This window comes from Phyllostomus hastatus, unplaced genomic scaffold (genome assembly GCF_019186645.2).
Source record: "Phyllostomus hastatus isolate PE091 unplaced genomic scaffold, TTU_PhHast_1.1 phas_contig_17, whole genome shotgun sequence".
NCBI lineage: Eukaryota > Metazoa > Chordata > Mammalia > Chiroptera > Phyllostomidae > Phyllostomus > Phyllostomus hastatus.
Genome location: NW_025333664.1, coordinates 24,712,058 through 24,739,645, shown reverse-complemented (window position 1 = coordinate 24,739,645; position 27,588 = coordinate 24,712,058). Strand labels below are relative to the sequence as shown.

The 27,588-nt window shown below is 40.0% G+C and overlaps 1 protein-coding gene and 1 pseudogene across 3 annotated transcripts in view; one reads left to right on the top strand and one right to left on the bottom strand.

Annotated features, from left to right (window-relative positions):
* The first annotated feature begins 4,720 nt into the window (after nt 1-4,720).
* The window catches only part of RNF24 (ring finger protein 24), a 45,984-nt gene continuing 23,116 nt past the window's right edge, over nt 4,721-27,588 (top strand). Inside the window, exon 1 of one of the 3 annotated variants that reach the window (XM_045832606.1) lies at nt 4,721-4,838. The gene's annotated coding sequence lies outside the window, so the exon portion shown is untranslated. Of the gene's footprint in view, nt 4,909-19,122; nt 19,161-27,588 lie in introns of those variants that run through there. The other 2 variants (XM_045832604.1, XM_045832607.1) reach the window with 2 other exon arrangements.
* Nucleotides 25,365-26,134, bottom strand: LOC123814679 (annotated as a pseudogene).

Genomic DNA, 27,588 nt, shown 5'->3' with positions numbered 1-27,588 from the left:
ATCTCTTTATAGTAGTTCTAACAGGTTTCAGGAGAGAGCAAAAGGAGATGTGTAGATTCAATTCCCCATCTTAACCTGGGAGGGGAAACCTCTGGTCCTGTCAAGAAGATATTTCCTCCTAGCATTCCCCTCTGTGAGCCCCTTTGGAGTACAGGCCAGTGAGAAATTCAGGTAAAGGAGCCAGAGGCCTGTGATGGAACCTGTGTTTCCCAGTGGAGGATACTCTCCCCTATAGGTTTCAAGCTTCTTTCCCTAATCTTGGCTTTTTCCCGCCTCTGAGGGTATAAAGGGCTGAGTACAGATTATGATCAAGTAGGTTGGAAGGGCAAAAAGCCAAGATAAACCATGGAAGCCTGCCTAGAGGAAGTGCTGCCATATTGGGAGAAGCAAAAGATACTTGGTCTCATCTTTCTAATGAGTTCATCCCTTCTAGAACTCTGTGAGGCCAGAAGTCATTCCAAAAAGACTGCTTTTTTGCTCTTTCCCTCTTTATTGTCCCTTGCTTTAGGATAAAGTGATGGTGGCAGAGAGCTATTTGGGTAGATGGGATAGGTTGAAAAGAGGGAAGAAATAAACCACTACAGTTCCTTTTTCCTGAAATGTTTGTGGGCAAAGATATTATCCTACTTCACTTCCTCCTTCAAGCTCAGACCTAATTACCCAGAAAAGAGAAAAGGTAGTGACACAATTGGGTGGGAGAACTTAGGAGGGTCAGGAATTTTGGTGATGATAGTGGTTCAGGCTGTATAACCAACAGCAGGAGGAGCTGAACAAGGCAGCTCACCTTGCTGCACAGATGTAACTTGAAAGTTTCCCAATGGTCATCTATAAGCAACTGGAAGTCAGTGAATAAATACCCCAGCCTTCTTCATCATCACCTAGGAGGAAAGTGTGAGGGTGTTCCCACAAAGTTTCTCAGGAGGTTCCCAAAAGGGTGGAGCCCCAGATGCCCATGGCAGTAACTCACCCATTAACACACCTTAGTATTGGCTTCTCTCCCTTCCATATTTACTTTCCTATTTCTTGACTCCTGTTTCCTGGGATAACCTCCCAAATAAAATACCTAGATCTCAGCTCTTGTCATTAGGGTCTGCTTTAGGAGAATTCACACTAAAACAGGTGTCCTCCAATTCAAAAGTAAGAGCAGACTGCACCACCCCTGGGAAACTGCACTTTCACTTCCTCTGTCTGCGGCTGTTCTCAGCTACAATGTGCTCACATGGGAGGGATCCTGAGCACATTTATATTCTCAGGAGCTCTGAGTTCTGTTTGGGTCATTGGGCCTGTGTGTGCCAAGAAAGGCAACGTGGATTGTTGGTGGCTTGGAAAACAGAATGCTTGGCTACTGCCTCAGACAGAAAACATAGCTCAGCTCAAAGCTACCATGCACATAGGAACCTATACTTCCTCCCCCACTCACATTGTTTCACAGTCATGCATTGAGAAGCAATTTCATCACTCCAAGGATAGGGTCATACCTCATCAGCATGGGCTGTGAGGAGAGGAGAGCCATTGGGATGATTCTAGAAGAAGGAGGCCCAGCAGGAGATTTTTTGAAATCTTGGATGAAAGGAACATAGGACCATACCTCAGTCTCCTACAGAAATGTGAGACTCATCTGCTGACCCAGTCCAAGCGGTCAAAGCATTGAACGGCCAACCCTTGAAGGGATTATTCAGACCTCTAGATTAATTAAGCAGTCAAATACTGGCCAATACAAGGAATGTTTTCTGGGATAGTGCCCACCATTCAACAGACAGATAGGCTGTACCAGGTGGGGAGGACAGGCAGAGGAGTTGGGCTATAGACACCATTGGAGTTCTAGGTGCTGTTTAAAAGACATTTTTGCCTTTATCAGTCAGGCAATCGTTAAAAAAAAAACTTGTATTGAACACTATCCAAGATGACTAAAACCATTATCTGCTCCTACTACCATTACCATCAGAAAACTGCCATTACAAAATTAGTCATAGACATTTTATTGAAAATTAGATGTCATCTCTTTTCCAGAAGGTAGAAGAGTCTTAAAGGACTTCTGACCATGTGGGTAGGGGCAGAGTTTTCTGAGAAATGGGCTGGGGATGATGAAAATGCTTTAAAGAAGTGTAGTACCGGGAGAAGATGGGAGAAAACTGGGGGGAGGGGAGATAGAAAGAGGGACATCCTCTGAAGTCTTAAACTATGAAGTCTTTCCCTCCATCCATCCCCCATCATTTGGAACAAGGGAGTATGTTAGCTGAGAAAACACTACTTCAAGTCCTGGATGCCTGCTGTTTTGGGGTACCCACCTAAACTGCCTAGGCCTTCCTTAATATACACACATTACACATCCCATGTGCATTTTGCCTAAAGAAAGCTGGGGTGGTTGGGAGTGGTGAGGTGGGGAGTAGAAGCTTCTGTATCACTAAGCAGATAGGATCATGGACTAGCAAATGAATCTCCAGCTAGAGATACCAGGAGACCAAAACCTCTGACTTCTACCCCAAGAGGCATAAGGAACAATCCACTACTGAGAAGAGAAAGGCAGGATCCTGTGGAAACTGTGAGGCCCGGTTCCTCCTGTCAAGCCTCAAGGGGAGACTTTCTCCTTGACCCAAAGGGTAGTTGGGCTAGCTGATGCCTCAATAAACTTTTCATAAGATGGGTCTCCCTAAAAATAGCAACTGAGCACATCTCTACTCCTTACATCCTTACATTCTCTTTCCATCTCTCTTTTTCCCCTGTCTGCCCTAATTGTCACAAGGATAAAAGACATGAAGCCAGAGTCACCCCACCCTCTACCCTATAGCCTGTTTGGATTAACAAATTTCTAACCAAGCTTTGTAAACAAACAAAACATGTTTCCAAACACCAGTCAGGGGAAGGAAGCCACAAGGAGTGAGGAGAAAGAAATGGGAGCTCAGCATTTCTCCCCTCTGTGGAGCCCACCAGGGAACAACACCTATCCCAACAATCATTGCATGACTACTGTGCACCAGTCATCTACCTGCTGGGTCTCAAGGAAACATTGCTGCTACTGTTTAAGGGCTCACATTCTGGTCACAATGGAAAATATGTAAATGAGTAGGAACCCTAAGTATGCCCGGTGCTGAGAGGAAAGTGGGTACAGGTAAGGACTCCAGAAGAAAGTCTGTCAACAAGGAGGAAATAGGAAGGAAGACTTCATAAAATAAAAATAAGGTGTCTTTTGAGTGTTCCTAGATAAGTGTTGCTTTCATAATAAAGACAACAGCAAGGACACAGACTCTAAGGGTGAACACCATGGTGCTGCTCTGGGAATGGCTGGAAAATCAAAGTGACAAGTAGGGCAGGAAAAGAGAAAAGGACAGAAACATGGAAACGTGCATATCATATAAGTTGATTTGCATAAGCATGGATTGAAATTTCAGCAATAGCTCTGAAGAGAGGAAACCTAATTTAGACAGACTGAGAGGTATCAGCAACTTAGAGCTGAAAAGGTTCCCCTGCTCCCCGAGAGAGCTAGGAGTGAAGGGAGAAGGGGGAAAAAGATCCCAAGGTTCTTGGCTTGAGTGGCAGGGGGGATAGGCATTGACAGGAAGCTTTAGGGGAAGAAGGGTCTCCTGCACCCTTCCTTTTGCCATACTCTGCCTAGCACAAGCCTTCATCCATGTCTCACTTTAGGAACTGTGACAATTCGGTAACTTCTTGAGATGTTCATTGATTTTGTCTTCACTCCCCCCTTCCTTTGGAGGTTTATGGTTTGCCAAAGCAGGAGCTTGCTAGCAGGCAATTTCCATGACTTTTGCTTCCCAACTTTAAGCCACTGAACTGTTTATGGTTTGTGTGAGGGGACCTGGAAGGTAGGAGAAAAAAGAAGAACCTCAGAGGGGGACATGGGGACTAAGGGAAAGGGGGGTAATCATTTCTATAAGCCTTGAGCTGAGGTGCCCACACATTTAGCTGGGGAGCCTCAGAAAGAATGGCTCTGAGGCCTGCAGCAGGCTCCCAACACCACCAAAGATTTCTTCAGCCGAGGAATGGCAGAGCCAAGGATCTGGAGACCAGAGGTTGTCTCCGCCTAAGATACCACCTGAGTGACCTCCCTAGATCCTTGGAGTTGCATTAAACAGGTCCTAGGTCTTGGAATTACAGAAGGGCTGAGCTCTGTACCCTAACCAAGGTCAGTGTCTTGCCTGACCTGTGGAATGGGAGCTGGGTGATGAGGGGGCTAGGTTAATGCAAATAAACAAAGGACACACTTCCCTCTACTATCTGGGCAGATTCTGGGTCTCATCTGTCACTGAGGTGCCAGCACTCAGCTGGGTGGACCTGTTGCAGGAGAGACAAATGGAGGAAGGGAGCAAGGGGCAGGTACCTCCATCAAACTAATGGGCACTCCTGTGTCCCCGGGTACTGGCAGACTGGGTGCTAAGGAAGGAGACGTTGTTCCAAGGTTTCACTCTTAAAAATGTTTACAGGACATGTGAAAGTACTAAGGATTAAGCGAGGGGGTCTACTCGCCGCAGCACCACTCAAGAGACTTCGCCGGCGGGAGGGGCGGGACTAGAACCCAGGGAGCACAGCGCCTGCGCACTGAAGACCCTGAAGGACAGCGTCCACAGCGAGATGGGCGGGGGATGCCAGGGCATCCGGGTCCCTCACCCCGCCCCACTGCATGAATGAGAGGCGCGGCGCCTGCCCCTCCCCCGCCGGGCCCGCCCCTTGCCCCTAGCCTAGGAGCGCAGTCTGTAGCCGCCACCTCAGCCGCACACGCACTTCGTCCCAGCAGACGCTCGCAGCCCACAGCCAGCTGCCTGGAGCTGACGGTCCCGCAAGGCTGCCGCCGCCGCTGCCGCCGCCGCCGCCAGCGCTACCGAGTGAGTGAACAACGAGCGAGGGCCGGAACGCAGAGGCCCGTGGCCCCCAGGCTCGGGCTTAGGGGACCTGGTAGGTCCGGGTTAGGGATGCCGAGGAGACCGCGGGCCAGCACCAGCGTCCCACACACTCACTCCGGGCTCCCCCTGCGGGGGGCGGGGAGGAGTGGGACCGCAGCCCCAGGCCTGGAGAGACGCGGAGGAGGGCTCGCCGGGGGCCCGAGGGTGCAGGGGCTGGCGCCGGGAAGTCGCGAAGTCGCAGGAGGGAAGGTTCACAACGCCTTGCACGCCCCTCTTGCGGGTGCCGGGCGCCTGGCTCCGGGCGTGGGAGGCGGCTGGGATGTGTGGGAAGGCGAGGACAGCGAAGACCGCTGCCTCGGTGTTGGCATTGGGAAGGCGCCTTGGGGGGCGCGGCGTGGCAGTGTTTTCCTGATCCCCATCTGTTCCTCCCTTTCTTTGTGGCGTTTGTCTCATGCCCGTTTGTCACTGTATGGTGGCTGTGGTCTAGGGTGCGATCTCTCGCCTGGGCTTACTCATTAATTAAAGTCAGGTGGTGGCCTCCAGCCTGTGGGTGGGGGGCGCGTGTGCGTCCACAGGCCAGAGAATTGAGGACCTTCCTTTGTTTCCAGAGACCTGGTGGGGTGTGTGTGTGTGTCTCCTATGAAATGAATCAGATCATTAAAAAAGGGTCTGAGGAAAAAAAGACATTATCAACAGACATTCACCCAATTCTGTCTCTGATGTTCTTTCAAACACCATTTCAAACAAACATTTTTTGGTTGTTTCTTACTGTAAAAATCAGTGGGTTTCGTTAATTGAAAATGTATGTCTGTGTTCCCATGTATCTGTACATCTGCACTTTGTTTTTTGGGTTTAGTTAATAGTAAAATACTGCTGTGTATGTACATGGGAATACTTCAGTACATATAGGACACTGTTTTCTGGGTTTAGCTCTTACAATATATGCCTATACTCGTGTACACGTCTATGGAAATACTCCGGTATATATCCAGGACACTTTTCCCAGCTGCTCAGTACAGGCAGATTTTGTTTCTTCCTGCCCCTGTGTTAATAAGAAGGTGGTCCAGCAGGTTCTGTCCACCTCCTCCCCACCCCCCCCCCACCCAATGCTTTGGCACAGGGTTTTATTGCATATTACCCTGGCATGTGCCCTTGCTTTGATCTGAATTTTCCTGTGTTCTGTTGTCTGGTTGTGCAGCCCAGCTCAGTGGCTCCACTTACAGGACTACTGGAAAACAGAACACCTTTTATCGTAATCCTCATCCCCAGAGAGAAAAGGAAACTCTGCAGGTTCCCACAGACTCACTTGCTCGGTGAGACTGACTGCCTGACTTTGCTGTCTTCCTAAAGTTAAGACCAAGAGGACAAGTTGGTGTAGTCCAGTTAAAAAGAAACAGTTGTAATAGCACCAACTATTCCTTGCTATTTCTTCTGGACCCTTTTCTCTTTCTAAATCAGATTGTATAAGCTTTAGAAGATAGCTTATTGCATTACTAGTTTTATAATTTTTTTATTTTTTACCCCTATAATTTCGCAGAGTGATGGGAAATTAGCTGAAGTTGGTTATAAGAAACGCACCTCGAAAATATTTTAGTTACAATCTTTCTATTTAAAATACTGATGGTAAAAAAAATTAAGAGGGCTTATTGGATGATATGAGTAATTGAATTGGTTCAGTGTTAAGATTCTCTTTAAGATTCTTTTTAGTCATGTGTATTTTAATTCCTAGTAGTTTTCATTGCAAAATAATATCTAAACTAAGCAATCTTCCAGTGTTGTTTATGTATATTCCCTTTATTAAAAACATTTGCTTTTAATTTGAAGGGGAATTTTCCATCAGTTGTCTTGGGATCCATCATTCTTGGTAAAAAAAAAAATTCTTACCTTATGTTGGCATGGTCAAATTTTTTTTGCAAAAGTTAAAATTAGTAAAAGTTGACTTTTCAATTTGGGGAAGTTTGGGTTTTATGATGTAGAATATAAATAAATTTTAATATCAATGAATTTCACTAAAAATAAGTTGACTTTAAAAACAAGAGCGTCATTAACTTCCTTAACTAGTATCACTAATGTTGAAGCAACCCCAATAATTGTATAAACTGCCCACATCTGGTTAGTTTTTTAGGAATCTCCTTAAAATAAACCATAAGGGGAAGTCTTAGATAAACAAAGTAGTATAACCGGAATTATTGCTGAAATAGGCTTGCATAGTACCACTGTGGAACATTAATTTTGCAAGAGTGACTTCGCTATTGTTTGAATCAACAAAGGAATCTGAAAACATCCTGGCCTTGTTCAGCACTCTGTTAACCAAAATCTTTACCAACCTATAGCATGGCATTTCCTGTAGCATGACGATTAAAGAAAAAATTCAAAAGTAATTTCTAGATCATCAAAATAAATTACGTTAAATGTTGTTTTAGTAGTAAATATATTAATTAGAAATACTAATATTGTTATGTTAGTGATGGTGACAGCAGGTATGGTAACAGTTACCCAAAACTGGGATATATTATCCCCCCAGCAATAGCTGATGATAAAAAGTAGAATATTTTTTTGATTGAGCATTTTCTATCAATGATTGTTTTCATTATTATAATGTATTATCTTAAACTATATGAAATTGCCATTTTTTAGGTTGGGGAGTAGTAAAAAAATCAACAGTTTCATACGGTTCAGTCACTTTCAACTTTTAGCAGTTCCTTCTGTTATTTACCTTTATTTCATTTTTAATATTTAAACTCTTATTTCCTGATTTTTCACCTTTGGATATTTGGATACTACCTACAGACTTCTATTTTGGAAGTCAAGGACTTAGCTATCCCATACAGCCATCCTTCTGTTCTCTGCGCATACATAAACTTTACAGTTCCCAGTTAATCCATTTTCAGTATTTATGTGACTATGACAATGTACCTGTTATTCACAGATGAGCTATGTAAGGTCTTAATATTACATTTTGTTTCTTTTTTTTAATATTTTTAAATTTATTTTTAGAGAGGGAAGGGAGGGAGGGAGAGAGAGAGAAACATCAATGTGCAGTTGCTGGGGGTTATGGCCTGCAACTCATGCATGTACCCTGGCTGGGAATCAAACTTGCGACACTTTGGTTCGCAGCCCGCGCTCAATCCACTGAGCTACACCAGCCAGGGCTTACATTTTGTTTCTTATACAACCCTTGTTTCTCCTGAATTAAATATTCACCTCTTTTCTTTGTTTTTCATTTGCTTAGTTTTCTTTGTACCAGTCACCAATTCATCCTCAAATTCTATGACAGAACTAATAATCTTTCAATGTTTTCAAATAATTTGTTTCATCTCTTTTTTCTAGCTGTCATCTAGGACTTCCCTGTTATCATCTTGTGAATTCCCTTTGCCTTCTTCCTTTGTTAAATCCTTTTTTTCCCTGGATCCTGTGTCTCCCTCACTCATTCTTTAGTAGCTCCCTGAGAAAGGGCTCATACAAACTGTGAAACTCCTTCCTAAATTCAGAAGTTGTATGTCTTGAAATGTCATTTTACCCTCACACTTGAGTAGTGGTTTAACTGGATATTGAATTCTAGATTGAAAATTAGTGTCCCTCTTTTGAAAGCATTGTTCCATTAGCTTCCAGAATTGCTCTTTAGAAGTCTACTGCCATCTTAATTCCCACATCCTTTTTCCTCCCACCCTAGAAAAAGGTTTGGATAAACCTTTTGTTTATTTCTGGTGTTCCTAACCTTTCATGATGCTTCATGAAACATCTTTTTTTGTGTGCTTATGGGGCAGATAATATTTTCTCTAAGTGACTATTTGGTATGTATGTCCACGCAGATCCACACACCCTATCTCACTCAAAATGCTATTTTTTATGGTGTTGACATGCTTCTCTCAAGAGGTGGGGTCTTTGTTTTCTCTCCTTGAACCTGTGAAGACATGAATGCTCCCCAGAATGTTGGGTCATAAGGCAAAATTGTGACTTAGGAGCACAGCTGAAAGATCAAAAGCATGTATCTCAGGGGGCAGGCATTTTTTATTTTTTACTTTTAAATGAGATCATCACTGGAAATGTCAGTTGGCCTCAGAAAAAATGTCTTCAAGCAGTGAAATGCAATCACCTTAGGAATCTACCCAAAGGCTACCAGGTGCATTTTTCAAAATCCACCGTAAGAAGCGACAGAACTATTCATGACCAATAAAGAAACACTCTTTAAGCTTCATGATTAAATAATGTTGTGATTAAATATGACAAATATAGTATTTGCAAGCTTTTCTGTGATGAGAAGATGGAGACAAATGAAACTATGTAGACCACAGCTTGAATGAACATTGTCAGTGATTTTCTGTTTTTCTTATAGATACATATTTTGTTTAATATTTTTTACCCATGAATTTTTTCCTGTTTACAGCTGCCTTATCCCTCATCTAGCTTTTCCATGAGTGCACATGAGTGACTGAATATTACTGGAGAACTTAAGAGTCATGATTAAAAATCTGAAGTGAGCTCTCAGCACTGCCCAGGAAAAAGCTGTGAGATTCCTAATAAGATCTTTTTGCCTATAACTATTTAGTGATTTCTCCCCATTCTTTTTGCTTATGAGTGGCCTACGCCTTGCCGTACTGATAAGCAGGCTTTATGCTTCATTGAGAGTTTAGGAGTTACCACATAGGTACCCCTCTTCTTCCCCTCACTAAATCTAAAAATTTACTTTCCTTAGGACTCATGTTTTCTGTTATTTTCCTATCAAAAGCCGACTCCTCTCCCACCATATTCCTCCCTCATACCTACTCTAGGATTTGACTCTTGCATTTGTACCCTCTCTCGAATTAGCAGTTCTCCTTGGTACCATCCCTGTCAACATACACACGTTCTTATATTGCCCATCTTTGAAAACAGAAGAAAAAATTACTTTTTCCAGACCTCTCATCCATCCCCTTCTCTTTACCTTCATGCTTATATGTCTCAAAAGAGAAGTCTGTATTTCCTCCCTACCTCCTGTGTAATACATAACACTGTCTGAAAATCTCTTTTTGACTGGTATTTTCACTCTCACCCCCACTGGAAGGTCAGCTTCAGGAAGTCAAGGACCTCATCTGTCCTGTTTACCACTGTGTCCCCTAGGACAGCAACTGGCACAATTGCTGTACCTACAATACAATAAATTAATAGAAATTGAGTACCCACTCAATTATATTGGCAAAAAAAGGTCACAACTGACATTTTCCTTAACCTGGTAGAGTGAATAGTTCTTGCTTTTTAAAAATTTCTAACAAAAATCAATTTTTATTTATTTTTTAAATTATTCACTTTTTGCTATACTTGAAAAATTATGACTCTATTAATACTTGAATTTTTCCCTACATTACATTTTATTCTTTCATAAATATAATTTAACATTGACAGTCATGCACCTGGATTCTGAGTCAGACTGCTTGGTGTTAAATTGTAGCTCTTTCACTTTTGCCATGTGACCTTGGCAGATTTCCTAACTTCTCTGTTTCCTCATCTGCAAGGTGGAAATAAGAGTAATATTGACCTCATGTTTTTTATGTGGGTCAAAGGAGATAACATGTAAAACGTTAAACTCAGTATTTGGCATGGGGTGAATGTAATGAAAAATAATTATAGTTATTTGTATAGTCTCCAATTTCTAGTATTTGATCTGACTTAGTCACTGTAGTATTTTTGTCCAGAGTACTTATAGCTCCTAGAGTAGGTTGGCTATAAATGTGACTCAGCTGTTTTTATTTTGTGTGTTTTTTTTCTGATTCCTTGCCTCTCTATTTCCCAGATTATCCCATGTGGTAGATTGGGAAAATGATCTACAGTTGACACAGGAGCACCCTATAGCACTTCCCAGCAGTTTGGTCATTTGATTAATCATTTTGATGACTCGATAAAATATTATTTCAAGTCCAGTCCTGTTCTTTATTTGGCCTGCCCAGGAGTGAGGTTTCTTCTTCATGTTATTCCACATTAAGTTTTCTTGTTTCTGGAAATGGAACTTTTAATTCATCCAGTACATTAGCAACAGATTTTTTTTAGTAGCTATAAGACACCGTTGTTTTCCCTTACTAGCTAACTGGGAAGATAAATATGTACAGCAATACAAAGCCCATTCTGAGGGCCACGTGAGGAATAAAGACAGGCTCCGTAGAAGTTCAGAGTAGGGAGATGCATGTCCTGCCAGCCTTAAGGGATTCTGACAGATTTCCTGCATGTTAAATTCTGTTTTAGCCTATTCCCATATTATTTTGTCTTGATTTTTATTTTGAAAGTTTGCTTAATAATCACAGCAGTAGTTTATTTAGATTTTAAGGCTGATCATACACAAACTAAAATTTAGAGCAGTTTTTCATTTTAGAAATTTTTCCTTAAAGTAATTAACTTAGTAGTTACTCTGCCTCTTTCTTTTCTTGTCTAGGTAGGCAGCGTGGACTCCTCCAATTATCTGGGCATTTCTGACATCAGAGTGTAGTGTTGGGTAAATTTAGGGTTCAAAAGATGCCAGATGGTTTGAAAGGAATTGTGAGCACTCCAACTAGTGCACTTCATTGAAAGCCAGCTGGCTGAGCCTTGTCTGCTCTGGAGGTAGGAACCAGACACTTTGTTCCGAGCCAGCTGGCCCAGGAGTAGCTGGCCAGTGGACTTATTTTGGTTGGCCATTCCTGGGAAAGCCATCCTGGGCCGCCCATCTGCCATAAGGACTGTCTGATACCAGAGAGTTGCTCTGTGCTTCCATGATGCTCTAGGGAATTGGAGCAAGCCTGAGTGGCAAGGAAAGGAAGCCATTTTTTGGATAGCATTACAAGTAAACCTCACGTTGAGTTGTGACCTTTCTCTGTAACAAGTGTAATACAACTTAAGTTTTTATGGATTCAGTGTTGTTGGATGTATTGTATTAGAGTTGCTTATAGCTAAAGTATCTAGAGTGAATTTTTTTTTATTTTGTTTTTATTTTAATACTCAACCAAGGATATGACTTTTTGAGAGAGAGAGAGACATCAATCCATTGCCTCCTGTGTGCTCCCTGACCAAGGATGGTACTTGCAACCTAGGGTATGTGCCCTGACTGGGGATAGAACCCAAAATTTTTTGGTGTACAGACGACTCTCCAACTGAGTCACCCAGCCAGAGCAATATAGTAAATGTTTTCATATTGTAAATAACTTCCATTTGATCTGCTTTTAAAGTTCCTGCTTTCATTTATTGACTTTTCTATATTTTATTAATTATACTACTATAGTTGTCCTGATTTTTCCCCCTTTGCCCTCCACCCAGCAACCCCCACTGCCTCAGGCAATCCCCCCACCGTTGTTCATGTCCAGGGGTTATGTGTGTAAGTTTTTTGGCTGCTCCATTTCCTACACTGTACTTTACATCCCCATGGCTATTCTGTACCTACCTATTTGTACTTCTTAATCTCCTCACCTCTTCACCCATTCTCCCATATACCCCTCTCATCTGGCAACCATCAAATGCTCTCTGTGTCCATGATTCTGTCTCTGTTCTTCTTGTTTGCTTAGTTTGTTTTTTTAGATTCAATTGTTGATAGATATATATTTTTGCCATTTTGTTATTCATAGTTTTGAATAACAAAACTTCTTTTTCTTAAATAAGTCCCTTTAATATTTAATATAATAATGTCTTAGTGATGATGAACTCCTTTAGTTTTTTCTTGTCTGGGAAGCTCTTTATCTGCCCTTCATTTCTAAATGATATCTTTGCTGAGTAGAACAGTCTTATCTGGAGGTCCCCACTTTTCATGACTTTGAATATTTCTTGCCAATCCTCTCTAGGCTGCAAAGTTTCTTTTGAGAAATCAGCTGACAGTCTTATGGAAACTCCTCTGTAGGTAACTAACTTCTTTTCTCTTGCTGCTTTTAAGATTCTTTATCTTTAACCTTTGGCCTTTCTATTATGATGTGTCTTGGAGTGGGCCTCTGTGCATCCATCTTGTTTGGGACTTTCTGTGCTTCTGGACTTGCATATCTATTTCCTTCACCAAATTAGGGAAGCTTTCTTTCATTTTTTCATATAGATTTCCAGTTTCTTGTTCTTTTCTCCTTGTGGCACCCCTATGATGCAAATGTTGGAATTCTTGAAGTTATCCCAAAGGCTGCTTATAGTATCTTCATTTTTTGGATTCTTTATTCTTCTTAATGTTCTGTGTGGTTGTTTTTTGTTTCCTTATGTTCCAAATCATTCATTTGATTCTCAGCTTCATCTCCTCTACTGTTGTTTCCCTGTAAACTGTTCTTTATTTCAATTTGTGAATCGTTCATTTCTGATGCTTTTTTATGCTGCTGAGGGCTTCACTAGTACCCCGAGCATCCTTATAACCAGTGTTTTGAACTTTGCATCTTCTAGATTGCTTATCTCCATTTTTTAGCTCTTTTTCTGGAGTTTTGATCTGTGCTTTCATTTGGGCCATGTTTTTTTCTCTCCTTGTTTGGCAGCCTCCCTGTGTTTGTTTCTACATATTAAGTAACGCTGCTTTGACTCTATGTCTTGGTTGTGTTGCTTAGTGTAGTAGGTGTCCTGTAAGATCCAGTGGCACAGCCTCCCCTATCACCCAAGCTGGGTACTCAAAGTGCACACTTCATGAGGAATGAGTACATCCTCGTCTTGTAGTTGAGCCTTGGTTGCTGTTAGCAGATGAATGGGAGGGATTTATCCAGGCCAGTCAGCTGCAACAATTAGGAGTGACCACTTTAACCACCAACCTCCATCCTCTGTGGAGGATCAGCTGTGCAGGGGGAGGGTGGTAGTGTTCTGACATGGTCTGTAGCTATCCACTGGGTGTGCTGGACCTGAGGTTTCCCAGGTTGTGCAGGCCAAGGTCAGCCCCTCCTGTGTTTTCTCCTGGATCACCCTGCCTGAGCTATAAAGCAATCCAAGATGGCTGATACTTTTGCTGGGCTTGGAGATTCCCAGTGAAGCCAAGCTGTGAATCAAGGCTGGCTGCTACCGCTGCTGGACCTGGGGCTCACTGAGGCCTGTTGTTACTTGTTTGAGAGGATTTAGGAAGTTGTGCAGTATGAGACAAGCCCAGCCGTTCCTATGGAAAAGCAGCTTGGGCAGGGCAGTCTCTGGGGATCTCCAAGGTGAGTCAGTGTTAGCCAGGTTGATACAGACTCAGAGGTGTCACCAGCTTACTAACTCAGTGGCTGTATGGATCTGAGGGTTTAGAAAAGGGACAATGTCCTCTGCTCATCTTGATGCCAGACACTTCCATTTCTTCCACTATACAACTGGTGCCTTTCAAGCTGCTACCCTGGTGCTGGAGCTCAGAGGGAGTGAGTCTGAATAGGTAAGTCCATGTGGGGTTCTTTAAAAGGAATTGCTTGGGGCTCCAGAAGTTTCTTTCACCAACTCAATCCCCGCTGGTTTTTATAGTCAGAAGTTGTGGGGACTTATCCTCCTGGCACTGGAACCCTGAGCTTGGGGGCCTGATATGGGTCTGAGACACCTCGCTCTCACGATATGCCTCCCAAATTTTTATCCACAACTTGTGGGTGTGGGGCCAGCTCATTCCTTGTTTGCACCCCTCCTACTAGACTGAATGGATGTGGATTCTTTAATTCTGTAGTTGTCAGACTTCCATTCAACTTGATTTCTGATGGTTCTGAGTGATGGTTGTTGTATATTTTAGTCGTAATTTTGATATCATTGTGCAAAGAGGCAACCCATGTCTGCCTATGCCACCATCTTGACTAAAGGTTTTGACTTTTCTTAAAGTGAGGTTTGCCTATTCTTTTCCTTGTCTTCTTCCAAAGTTTTGGTCATTTATAATTATTTTCATCTGTCATAGTGCTTTCTCCTGTATAAACCGGCTTCTTCTGTAGGAGGTTAATTATGTGTATTGTCTTAAAATCTGTGTCTCATATCCTGGCCAGGTGGTTCGGCTGGTTGGAGCATTGTCCCATACACCAAAAGGTTGTGGGCTCATTTCCTGGTCAGGGCACACACCTAGCTTGTGGGTTATTCTCTGGTTGGGGCATGTACAGAAGGCAGCTGATTGTTGTTTCTCTCTGTCTCCCCTCCTTTTTCTCTCAAATCAATAAGTATATCCTTGGGTGAAGATAAAAAAAAAATCTGTGTCTCTTTTTGTCTGTTATTTATGTTTTCCTAACTAAACAGATGCTTGTATCAGATATAGTTCTTCCTTTACTGAACTTAGCGTCATAGTACTTCAACTGAGAACAAGGGAAGTGCAAGTATGGCACCACAGATATGAGCATTCAGTTCATTTGATGACAGTGTTTATTGAACTCTCAAATTAATAACTTCACAACAGTCTATCAGTATGCTTTATGTTAACTTTAAGGGTTTTTTTTTTCAAATTCGGAGATTGGTGCTGCATTACTTAGGTTTATTAAGTTTATCTAAGCAAACCAAAAAATTATGAACTAACCTGTATCTCCTTATTGTTCTTACCCAACTCTGAGTATGAAAAGCTATGCTCAGTGCTGTAAATTTGAAATAGAAGCTAGGTATCATGTCCAAATAGACTTTTCATTGCAAACTGAAAGAAAAAGTTTGGCAGATAATGAAACACTAAAGTATGAGGTGGTGTAATAATTTATGGGAAATGGGTGAGAAGGGAAGTCAAAGATGTAGGCTATCATTCTTTTCCTTTAGAACAAAAGAAATTGCAAAACTTTTTCAAAAGTGTGTTGGGTATCTCATGCTTGGCTATAATTAAATAAATGTTTTTGCTTAAACTTAATGTCCCTGAAAACAAGCCTGAAGAAATTTTGTGGTACTAAGAAAGAATTTTGTTTTTAGATCTTGGACCACAATATCAATCGCTAGGGGCAATAGTATACCTAGAAGATCATCTTTCACCTTAGCTAAGCTATATCAAAAACCTGTTAGGCCAGTAGCTTTACATGCATTGCTTATTTACTCCTTACAGCAGCTACCCTCAAAGGGTTGTTTATGGATGATAAAGCAGAAGATCAAAGAAGTAACCTGTTTAGCCCTGCCCGTTGTGGCTCAGTAGGTTGGGTGTTGTCCTACAAAGCTAAGGGTCGCTTGTTCGATTCCCGGTCAGAGCACATGGCTGGGTTGCAGATTCGGTCCCAGGGCAGGGCCCATGCAAGGAGTGAGGGTAGAGGCAACTGATCAGTGTTTCTCTCCGTCTCTTTCTTCCTCCCTTCCCCTCTCTCAGATAGATAGATAGAAAGATAGATAGATAGGTAGGTAGGTAGGTAGGTAGGTAGATAGATAGATAGATAGATAGAAAGAAAAATAAAAGAAGTAACCCGTTCAAGTTCTCAAGGTCAGGGGCTAGGTTTAGAACCTAAGCCTTCGCCCTTTAACCAACCACATAGCACAGTTGATGATGTGAACTTTCACAAAAATACATCTCTTTACTATTTAGATACAATCCTGCACTGGCACTTTTGGAAGACAGTTGATAAAGGAAATTCAGAAACCTTTGCAGAAAATAGCTGGAGAATAATGGGACATTTGGGGAGCATCTATATTTGATGTTCTTGAAGTAATTAATCATTGCAGAATTGCAGCAAGATGAAGTAAATAAAAATGACTTGTTAGAATGGGACGAAGGAGCTCTGTAGTTTCCTAAGGTTGCCAAAACAAATTACCACAAAAATTGGTGGCCTAAGACAATAGAAATTTATTCTCCCATAGTTCTGGAGGCCAGAAGTCTGAAATCAAAGTGTGAGCAGGGCTACTTACTACACTTCCTCCAAAGACTAGGAAAGAATCCCTCCTTCATTCTTCCAGCTTTTGGTGGTTCTACATGTTCCTTGGCTTGTGGCTACATAACTCCATCTCTGCTTCTGTCTTCACACAGCCTTCTCCTCTTTATCGCTCTAATAAAGACACTGCCATTGGATTTAGAGTGCACATGGATAACCCAAAATGATTTCCTCTCCAGGTCTTTAATTTAATTACATTTACAAAGACCCTTTTTCCAAATAAAGTCACATTCACAGGTTCCTGGGATTAAGACGTGAACATATCTTTTGGTGGGAGCGGGGCGGGGCGGGGGGGGGGGTCACTCTTCAATCCACTACAGATAGTAACAACTTCCTTGGTGTTAATTTTCATTTTGACTGCTGTATCACACAGGATCCCAGATTAGACGAGTATTTAGTAGGCCACAATACAAAATGGGGAACAGTACTGGAAGAATAGAAGGACTGAAGACTGAAGTTCAGAGGAAGGTTAGGAGAATCAAGGAATGTTTCATGGAGGCTGTATTGCTCATGAGAGATCAGGAAGGATAGATAGACTTTTATCAGATGGTTGGGGTAGCCTGCAGTATGCAGGCAGTGGTCGTAGCAAAGATAGGGAGCCAACTTCATTTGACTAAAGTATGGTACTTAGAGAAATAGTGGAGAATATGGTAGAATAGCCCAAGTCAATGGGAAGGCCTTTAGTGTTGATGAATTTGTACTTTGTTTAGAGTTGCTTACCCATTACAACACTGCATTACAAGGGTTTCTAATGGGTCTTTAGAGCTATGATGAAACCTTTTGAAAAATATGTAGATTTTTTAACTATAGAAAGATTTTCAGGTTAAGAACCACTGCTCTATTAGAAATAAAATGTTGCTTACTGCTTTAAAGATGTTTGTGGAAGATTACTGATTTTCTGTTTGGTTTACTTTAAACTACTTAGAATATAATTTGAAGATGGAGCTCCAAAGAGCCTTAGTCAATACTGTCTATGAAATATGTTATAAATTTTGCACACTAAAAGTTAAAATACTCTTTCAGGAGGGATATGAAGTAGGTCCTGGGTTCTTGAAAAGCTAATCTAATGATCACACAAAAAGAAAACAGCGACTCCCAGTCAGATGACAGTGTAGGCAGACATGGCTCACCTCTTTGCACAATGACATCAAAATTACAACTAAAATATAGAACAACCATCACTCAGAACCATCAAAAACCAAGTTGAATGGAAGTCTGACAATGATAGAATTAAAGAAACCACATCCATCCAGACTGATAGGAGGGGCACAGACGCAGAACAGGCTGGTCCCACACCCTTAGTTTCTTTCTGTACAACTTGTGTTTCATTTCATTCTCCTTCTATCTCAGCATTTATTCTGTGCTCTTTTTCCTGCATACTCTTACAAGACCCTTCATTAATTAATGATGACTGTAAATTAAATAGAAACCAATAGTTAAATACTAATAGCAGACTATTTATGATTAACAGTACATGTATGACAGTCTGGGATGGGGGGCAGCGGGGAATATAAGTTATCAAATTCGAATCCCTCACCACCTTCAACTTCTCATAAAGATCTGATGGAGTGATTTAAATTGAAAATAGAGACTTTATATCATTTCCTAAAAATGGAGAAAAAGTCTTTATGGGGCCAACATAGAATAATTACTGGGAATATGGCAGAGTAAAAACAGACCAACCAAAATAACAAACATCTGAAATTTAAAAAGTGTTTTAGAGTATGAACTTTAATTATGTTAGCAAAGAGAGCACTTCAGACTTGATTTTAAAATTTTGGTGACACCAACAAAGAGAAAAGCTGTGCACAAATCCAGAGAAAACAATGGGAATAGAGGAAGCAAAAAAAGAAAAGCCAAGCTGCAGAAGATGGAATTGTCAATAATGGGGCTGAAAAGGATAAAAGGTGCAAATACTATTAAAAGAACTAGGTACAGTAAAAAAAACCCAAAACCTTGAAACACTGTGATAAAAACTATAAATTTCCATCTTGTAAAGGGAAAATGGCATCAAAATAATGGGGTGGTCAGTAAAATTGAGGCTAGATGAAGATATCCACATTAAAATACAGATGGAATAGACAAATAAGTTACACCAAATTCTATAGCTCTAGTTAATCTCCTTTAAATAAAGTGGGAGAGGGGTGAGAGTTGCAAGTGGAAAGATGCCTCAGTAAATGAAAAATTGAAGATGTTATTGTAGAGAAAAATAGAGCTTTGCTTACAGATTGAGAATTTGTGGATTACTTTTTTTTTCACCCCCAGATTTGGCACTTAAAGACATACCTACTCATCAGTTTTATAATACTGGAAAGAAGGAAAAACTATCCTCTGGAGAATAAAAGACAAGAATGACCTCAGACTTCACAACTGAGATTATAGAGAAAAGATGCATTTAGAGAAATATTTACCAAATACCAGTCAATTTATCTTGCCTGCCTCTCTGCCTTCTGAAGATAAAAGATTTTGAACTCTGATATCTTAGAATGATTTCAAATAGCCAAGTACCAGGGAAGATTATAAAAGACTTGGAACGCAGAGGAAACTTCTGAAATACAAGTGGTAGAAACTGGAGCACTTGGAAGGAAGAGAGGTAATGAAATTGTCCAGGAGTGGTAACTGAAGTATTGGGGCACACAACTTCTCAGTGCGGGATTTATACCTGAGGGGCTGCATTCTGCAGTCGGAGCCTCTTACGAGAATAGAAACACAACCTTAGCTTACTTAACTCAGTGATAACCAGGGCCTAGGAAAATCTTGCAAAACCAAATCTTGCAGGACTTCCAATTTATAGATTTGGCATGAGAAATAGAACTTTCAAGTGAACTTGAACCTTGATTAAATATGAGTAACATTTTTTGCACTCTTTCCCGTAGGTAAGTTGTGGGGAAAACAGAATTAAAATCATTGTATAACCTTGGTGGATTTAGAGTTAGAATAAAGAAATGTAAGTGGTTTTAAGAAGCATTTCTCTGCTAACCTTGCAGTATATTTCCCTGGTATAGGGCTTTCTGGTGGACCTATAATGTCTAAGTGTTTGACGTTCACTAGCAGACTCTGGGTATGGCAGGAAACGTATGCTTAATTCTCTATATGTAACCGGTGCTTCTATACAGACAGATAGGTACTAACATCATCTCCTTTTAAATCACTTAATACCATTGTCTCTACCAGCTTTTTGTACAGATGTAGGCAAATATTGGTCAAATACATCACTTCAAGTTTCTTTTAAATTCAAAAATTCAAAAGATATAAGAGGATATAGGTACGGACATAGATATGACCCTGTCCTCCCCAGGGTTGTTCTCTCAGCAAAAGCGGCTCACATTATCAACTTCTTAGATAACCTTTTAGGGACAGGTTATCTATATTCAAGCAAATTTCTGTATTCTTCAGTAGCGACATCTATCAAATCCAACTAGTAAGAGATGTGTTGGCAGTGTTACCAGTGACATGAGGCAGGGCAGTCAGCTCTGGGCTGAGCTGCAGAGGCTTCACATCTAACGCTGATTGTTAATACTGACTTGGAACCTGCCATCTAGTTCTCTCAGGTTCAGGTAACTACAGGGTAGCACTAACCTAAGGTTAGTGGGGCCGGGTACTGGCCAGTCCAGTTAGGCCACTCACTGGCTTATCAGCTGAACTTCAGTCAGAGTTCTGAGAGAATGAGCTCTCCTACAGTTAGTTCCTATACTCTAGCTGAACAAAACAAGGATGCATCCTGGTTTGCTTGTATTTTTAGTTTGGTCCTGAGACTGTTGTGATTATGTTAGAAAGCAGAAAGATTGTGTCTCCTAAAGCACAGTCTTTGGGCACAGTCCCATTTGGCCGGGGTCTGGAGAGACAACCTGCCAGTTTACTCTTGTATTGTCAGAAAAAAGAGCTAGAGATCAGCTAGTCCAAAACAAAAGTCATATTTGGTGGTAGTATTTTTAATAATTATTTTAGGTGATAATGTAAGTAAAACACCCATGTAGAAAGTAACTTCAGTCTCCTTGGTGTATGTTTTGCAGCTAGTTTTTCTTGGAGTGCTCACTGCTTAGAGCTCAGTGTTCCGTGAATACTTTATTAAGATTTATTTGTATGCAGGCAATTGGTTCTTTCTGCCCTAAAAAGTTTTTCCAAGTTTGGCTCCAAAATAAATACAGACTGCCCTTGACTTGCAGTGCGGTTACATCCCAATACATCCACTGTAAGTTGAAAATATCATAAGTTGAAAATATTGTAAGTTGAAAATGCAGTTAATACACTGAACTTACCAAACATCACAGCTACCCTACCATACCCTACCTCAAACCTCCTCAGAACACTTACAGTAGCCGACAGTTGGGCGATTATCTTGAGTTTCATCTCAGGAGTAGTTGCCTTCCTCTTACCAGAAGCAGGAGACACAGATGGGCATTTTGCAGACATGATGGGATGCAGAAACAAAAAACACATCCCCAAAACGCTGGCAACACAGCACACTGTAGAATATCAGTTGTTTATCCTGGTGATGCTGGCTGACTGGGAGCTGCAGTTCGCTGCCGCCACCCAGCATCACAAATATCACTAGCCTGGGAAAAGATCAGAACCCCAAGTACACTTCCTACTGAATGTATATCGCTTTTACACCATCATAAAGTGGAACTGTCACAAATTGGGGACCATCTGTGTATAAAAAGCAGTAGGTTTTCTCTTTTCTGGGAATAAACAGCTTAGAAAATATAATGGGAAAAAAGATCCTATTTATAATAGGAACAAAATATAATAGCTGGGAATAAACTAAAGAAAAGTGTAAAACCTCTATGAATAAGCTATAAAAGCTACTGAGAGGCATAAAATAAAACTTGAAGAAATGAAAAGTTATATGCCTGATGTAAAGACCCATTCTCCCTAAAGTAAGCTATAAATATAATACACTATTGGCTAACTTCTCAACAGGATTTTTTAAACATTGCTTATCTCAAAAAAGAAATAACCTTGAAACTATTAAAAAGGGCACTGGCTGGTGTGGCTCAGTGGATTAAGTGCTGGCCTGCAAACCAAAAAGTCGCCAGTTTGATCCCAGTCAGGGTACCTGCCTGGGTTGGCAGACCTGGTCCCTGCCTGGGGGGCATGTGAGAGGCAACCAACTGATAGATGTTTCTCTCGCACATCACTGTTTCTCTTCCTCTCTTTCTCCCCCTCCCCCTCTCTCTAAAAATAAATTTTAAAAATATTTTTTTAAAAGATAAAATATTAAGCTCTGTCTGGTGTGGCTCAGTGGTTGAGTGCCAGCCTGTGAATCAAAGGGTCACCAGTTCAATTCCCAAGCAAGGCATGTACCTGGGTTGCGGGCCAGGTCCCCAGTAGGGAGCATGCAAGAGGCAACCACACATTGGTGTTTCTCTCCCTTGCCTTCTCTTTTGTCCTCCCTTTCCTTCTCTAAAAAATAAATAAAATCTTTTTCAAAAAGTAAAATAGTTCATATCTTTAAAATAAATAAAATATTTAAAAGGAAGAATAATGATGAACATATTACACTATTGTATATGAAATATTTTTATTCTAAAGTTACATTAAAACAAAACATTGACTGCTGATGCAAGGCATCATAGACAGGAAAAAGGGAACAGACTGCAAAATCCAGAAGCAGACCCATGTGTAAAAAGTGATCTGAAAAAGTAGAATTTTAAGGCAGTAGAGGAAGAACTTTATAAATGCTATTAGAACAAGTGACTAATCATTTAGAAAACAATTTTAGGTCTTGTTTCCATGCCATAGAGTCAGTTAAATCTAAATATTTAAATTAACATACCTAACCATGTAAATAGTAAGAGAATACAAGTGCGTATTTCTATAATCTGGTGTGGGGAAATCAAAGACAGAAACTACAAAGCAGAGTCACAGACTCAGTGCCAGCAGGGCAATGGCCAGGCAAGACGTTGACTTATTCTAGTACACAGGGTAGAAAAGAAAATCACACAGTCCATTTTTTTAATTTTGATTTTGATTTTAAATTTTTATTTATTGATTTTAGAGAGAGAGACAGAGGAAGGGAGGGAGGGAGAGAGAGAGAGAGAAACATCGATTTGTTGTTTCACTTATTTATGCATTCATTGGTTGCTCCTTGTATTGGCTCTGCCCAGGAATCAAGCCTGCAACCTTGGCATATCAGGATGATGTTCTAACCAACTGAGATACCCAGCCAGGGCCTTATTTTTATTTATTTATTTTTTTTGTAGAGGTAGAACTATTTATCTTCTTTGAGAAAAGCAACAATAAGTGACCACCAACATTTGTCTCAGAGTTACAGAGTGATAGGGAATGGTGGAAATTGTGACATATGAAAGCATGCTGACCTCATCCCAGGTGTGCCCCTCCTCTCCTCCCAATTGTGCAAAACCATGGCAGCTTGGAGGCCCCAAAGCCACTCAAAGCAGTTGTTGCCATCCATGCAAGAATGAAGCCACAAGAGTTACAGATCATCTGAGCTCCTCCCATGTAAAGCTGAAAATTGCAAATTTTATGTTAAATCTCCCAAGTTTAAATTGTTACCTCAATTTTGAAAACGCCTGAAACAAAACATTCACAAAGCCAAATTCAGCCCATAGGTCTCAGAGTTTATGAACTATAGCTGTATAGTTTAGCTTTTGGTTTCAGGTTTACACTTACCACTTTAAATGAGTTGAGATGCTTTCCTCCCTCCTTCCCTCCCCCACCAAATACAATTCTCTGGATAGCAGAGGAGTTAACTGTAGAAATTTAGATTGACTTCCACATCTATTGCATCAAGGTCTGGGGCCTGTATGTGAAGACTGTTTTGTATTTTCAGGGTTTTTTCTTGAGTCAGTTTTGGTTATTTATATTCCTCTAAAAATCATACATTTAATCTAGGTTTAAATAAATTATCTTATAGTTTTTATTTTAATCATAGCATATCAATAGTTTTTATCTCTTTCTCATTTCTTAGTATTTTCTTGATTAGTTGATTTCAGTTCCCCTCTGGATTTTTTGTTTGTTTTAATTTATCTGTTTTTGTTTGGCTTTGTTAATTCCTACTTCTAGTTTATTTTGTTTGATTTGTTCTTTTTCTAGCTTTTACAGTGAATTTTTTGTTCACTGTTTTTATAATTCTTTTTATTCTTTTTAAATTGATAATACAAGTATTGAAGATTATGAGTTTTTCTCTTAGTGCAATGCTTTTTTTCCCCCCAATGTCATTAATTTATAAATAGTCTGTGGCTTGCTTTGACTACCTCTTGGACCCAAGTCATTTCAAAGATTATGTTTTGAATTTCCAAGTAGTTAGTATTTTTTTGCTTATCAGGGCAGAAGAAAACAACTGAAATCTGCCTAACAGCCTTATCCTTGTTTATTTGCTTTTCCCTGGTAACCTTCCATAACTGACTCTCCTCACCCCTAACATCTCCTTTGTCTTCACCTGAGGATGGTATTTAGGATGGTGGCTTCAGACATTGTGGCAGGTTACTCAGTTTCCTGGGTCTCTCCCATGTATACACAAGATATACATGTTATTAAACTTTTGTTTGTTTTTCTCATGTCAGTCTACCTTTTATCATAGGAGGGTGTCCACCAAGATTCCAAAAGGGTAGAGGGAAAATTATTTTTCCTCCCCTACAGAGCAATAGGCTATATCTATATCATATAACTTAGGTGTGTAGTTGGCTGTACATACCATCTAGGTTTATGTACATGTATGTACTCTATAATGTTTGCACAAGGACAAAGTCCAAAACTCATGATGCACTTCTCAGGCTCTATCCCAGTTATTAAGCAGTTCCTGACTATATTGTGATAACCACTAAGAAAAGAACTACAATACTATACTTTAAAAAGCAACATTACCTCTGCTGGGCATTTATTCCAGTGGAATGAAAACCTACCCTGTTCATACTACCCTGTACCAGAATGTTCATAGCAGCTTTTTTATAATAGCCCCAAACTGGAAACAAACCAGATGTCCTTCATCAGATGAATAAAGTATGGTACATAAACCACCATGGGATACTACTCAGCAATATAAAGGGACAAATTATTGATACACGGAACAGCCTGGATGAATCTCTAGAGAATCATGCAAGTGAAAAAAGCTAACTCCAAAGTTACATACTTTATGATTGCACTGATATATCATTTTTGAAGTAACATTTAGGCATGGAGAGCAGACTGGTCATTGCTGGAAGAGCTTAGGTACCAAAGGTAAAGGGCGGAAGTATGTGTGGTTACAAAAGGGTATCACTAGGGATCTTTGTGATATTGTAACTGTTCAGTATCTTGTCTGTGGTGGTAGTCACATGCATACGCACTCATACACAAACGAGTGCAAATGAAACTGGATAAATCTGAGTAAGGTTCATTATGTCAGTGTCTGTCCTCTGTGATATGTTATAGTGATAAATATAACTAATCTATAATTGTGATTTTATATGGTAAAATGTTACCATTGTGGGAAACTTGGCAAAGTATATAAGCAATCTCTATTATTTCTTTTTTTAAATACTAATAAATGTGTGTACCAAAAGTGACTACTAATGAATACTGAATAAAAATGTGTACCACGTGATTCAATTTTTTAAACTTTATATGCATAAAAGCTACATTATAAATACAAAGCTATGAATTATTAGAGTGATAACAATTCTGTTCATACAAAGAAACTTAACAGTTTGAAAATGTGAATACATAAGGTGCTTGTTTTTGGTCCTTCTGGAAAAAAGAGCTAAGGTTGGGGAGTTTTTTACATTCCTCCAAGCACAAAAATAGAATATAAGATGATAACTGTAACATTCTTAGTGTTTACCCTTGTAATGCTTTAAATGTCACCAGTCGTAATAGCAATGAACTCCTCTTGATTTATTTCACTATCACCATCTTTATCATTCTTCTGTCGTCAGTGTTTTCACCCAATTCTCTAGCAACACATCACAAATTCCTCAAGCTTATTTTACCTGAAGCAGCATCACCAAATATTTAAATGCCTTCAGTATTTCTTCATATGAATCTCTTTCCAATACCCAGTCTGTCACAACTTCATTAAAATCTTCAAAGATAATTTTCCCGGTGGCTGCTCTGTCAAAATCTTTAAGAATCTTCACAAAAGTAGTCGCAGGGATGTAAAGAACCGCATAGAGAATATAACAGTAAAATTGTGATAACTACATCTGGTGTCCGGTGAGTACTAGAAATATCAGGAGGAGCACTTTGTAAAGTATATGATTGTCTAATCACTATGCTGTACACCTGAAACTAGTACAAAATAATACTGAATATCAACAGGAATTGAGAAATAAAATTTAAAAAAATACCTTCAGTACATCAGCTTTCTTTACATCGAACCCTGGTGCTCTCACTGTCACCTTTGAGTCATGACAATGTATTATCTTTGTCAAATAGTTCAAAAGCATCCTTAATTTATTATTCTGTTTTTCAGAGAGCTCTCTTTTTTTCCTCCTGTTTTGTCGACTACAAGTTCATTTCTCAGAGCTAAACTCACCTTCTCTCAGGACAGAGACGTTTCTCTTGAGAACTCTAACCCCCTACCCAAGGCAGCATGACTTTCACAAGCGGTTCAACAGACACCATCGACCCTCTCTATTGTTTCTTACAACTGCCTATGAATCTGCAATTACCTCAGTAAAATATAAGTTAAGAAAAAATGTTTACAATCAAAAAAGGAATTAAAATCATACACTAAAAAGTACCCAGTTAATGTAAAAAAAAGTCAGAAAGGAACAAGAGAAATATAGAAAAGAAATAGCAAAATGACATGTAATCCAACCATAGCAATAATAATGTTGAATAGATTACTCCAGTTAAAAGGCAGCCATTAACTGACTGGATTTTAACAAAAAGCAAGGTCCAACTATATACTGTCTATACTTTAGACAGCTGTATACTGCATATACTTCAGATTCAAAGACACAATAGAAAAAGATATATCTTGCAAAGAATATGCATAAGAGAGCTAGAGTGGCTATGCCAATATCAGACAAAATAGACTTTAAAACAAAAAATATGTATTACTAGAGACAAAGAAAGACATTTATAATAAAATAGTCAATTCATCAGGAAAATGTTACAACTGTAGATATATACCAACCTAATAGCTGAACCCCAAAATATATGAAGCAAAACCTGACAGAATTAAAAGAGTAAATTGATAATTCAACAATAATAGTTGAAAACGTCTATATCTCTCAGTAATGTGTAGAACAACTATACCAGAAATCACCAAGGATACATACAAGTTAAACAACACTATCAAGCAACTTGACCTAACTGGCATTTATGGAACACTCTACCTAATGACAGCAGAATACACCTTCTTCAGCACACCTGGAACATTTCCCAAGATAAACTATGTATGCTGGGCCAGGGCGTTATAAAAAGTTTCTTAAAGGGCTCTATAGTAAATATTTTTGATCTGTTGCCTATAACTGTCTCTGTCACAGCTATTCAACTCTGCAATTTTAACTCAAAAGCAGCCATAGAAAGCACATTAACAACAAGTGGGCATGGCTGTGTTCCAGTGAATTTTATTTACAGAAACAAGCGAGCTGTGTGTAGTTTGCCAATCCCTGTGCTAGGTCATAACACAAGTCTCAATAAATTTAAAAGAATTGCAACCTAACTTGATGGAATTAAATTAGATATCACCAAAAGGAAATTTGGGAAATCCATAAATATTTGGAAATTTGCTACTACTTAAGTAGTCCACAGGTTAAGGAAGAAATACAAGGAAAATTAGAAAACATTCTGACTGGATGGAAATGAAAATACAACAAACAAAAATAATGGCATGACTGCCCAATGCAATCTGCAGATTCAGTACAATCCCAATCACAATTCCAATGATCTTTTTGTAGAAATAGAAAAGCTAGTCCTCAAGTTCTTATGGATTTGCCAGAGGCCCCAAATAGCCAAAACAATTTGGGCAGTGGCCAGGGGTGGGACAGAGTTGGAAGATTTCATTCTTTCCAATTTCTAAACTGACTATAAGGCTAAAGTAATAAAAACTGTGGTACTGGCATAAAGAT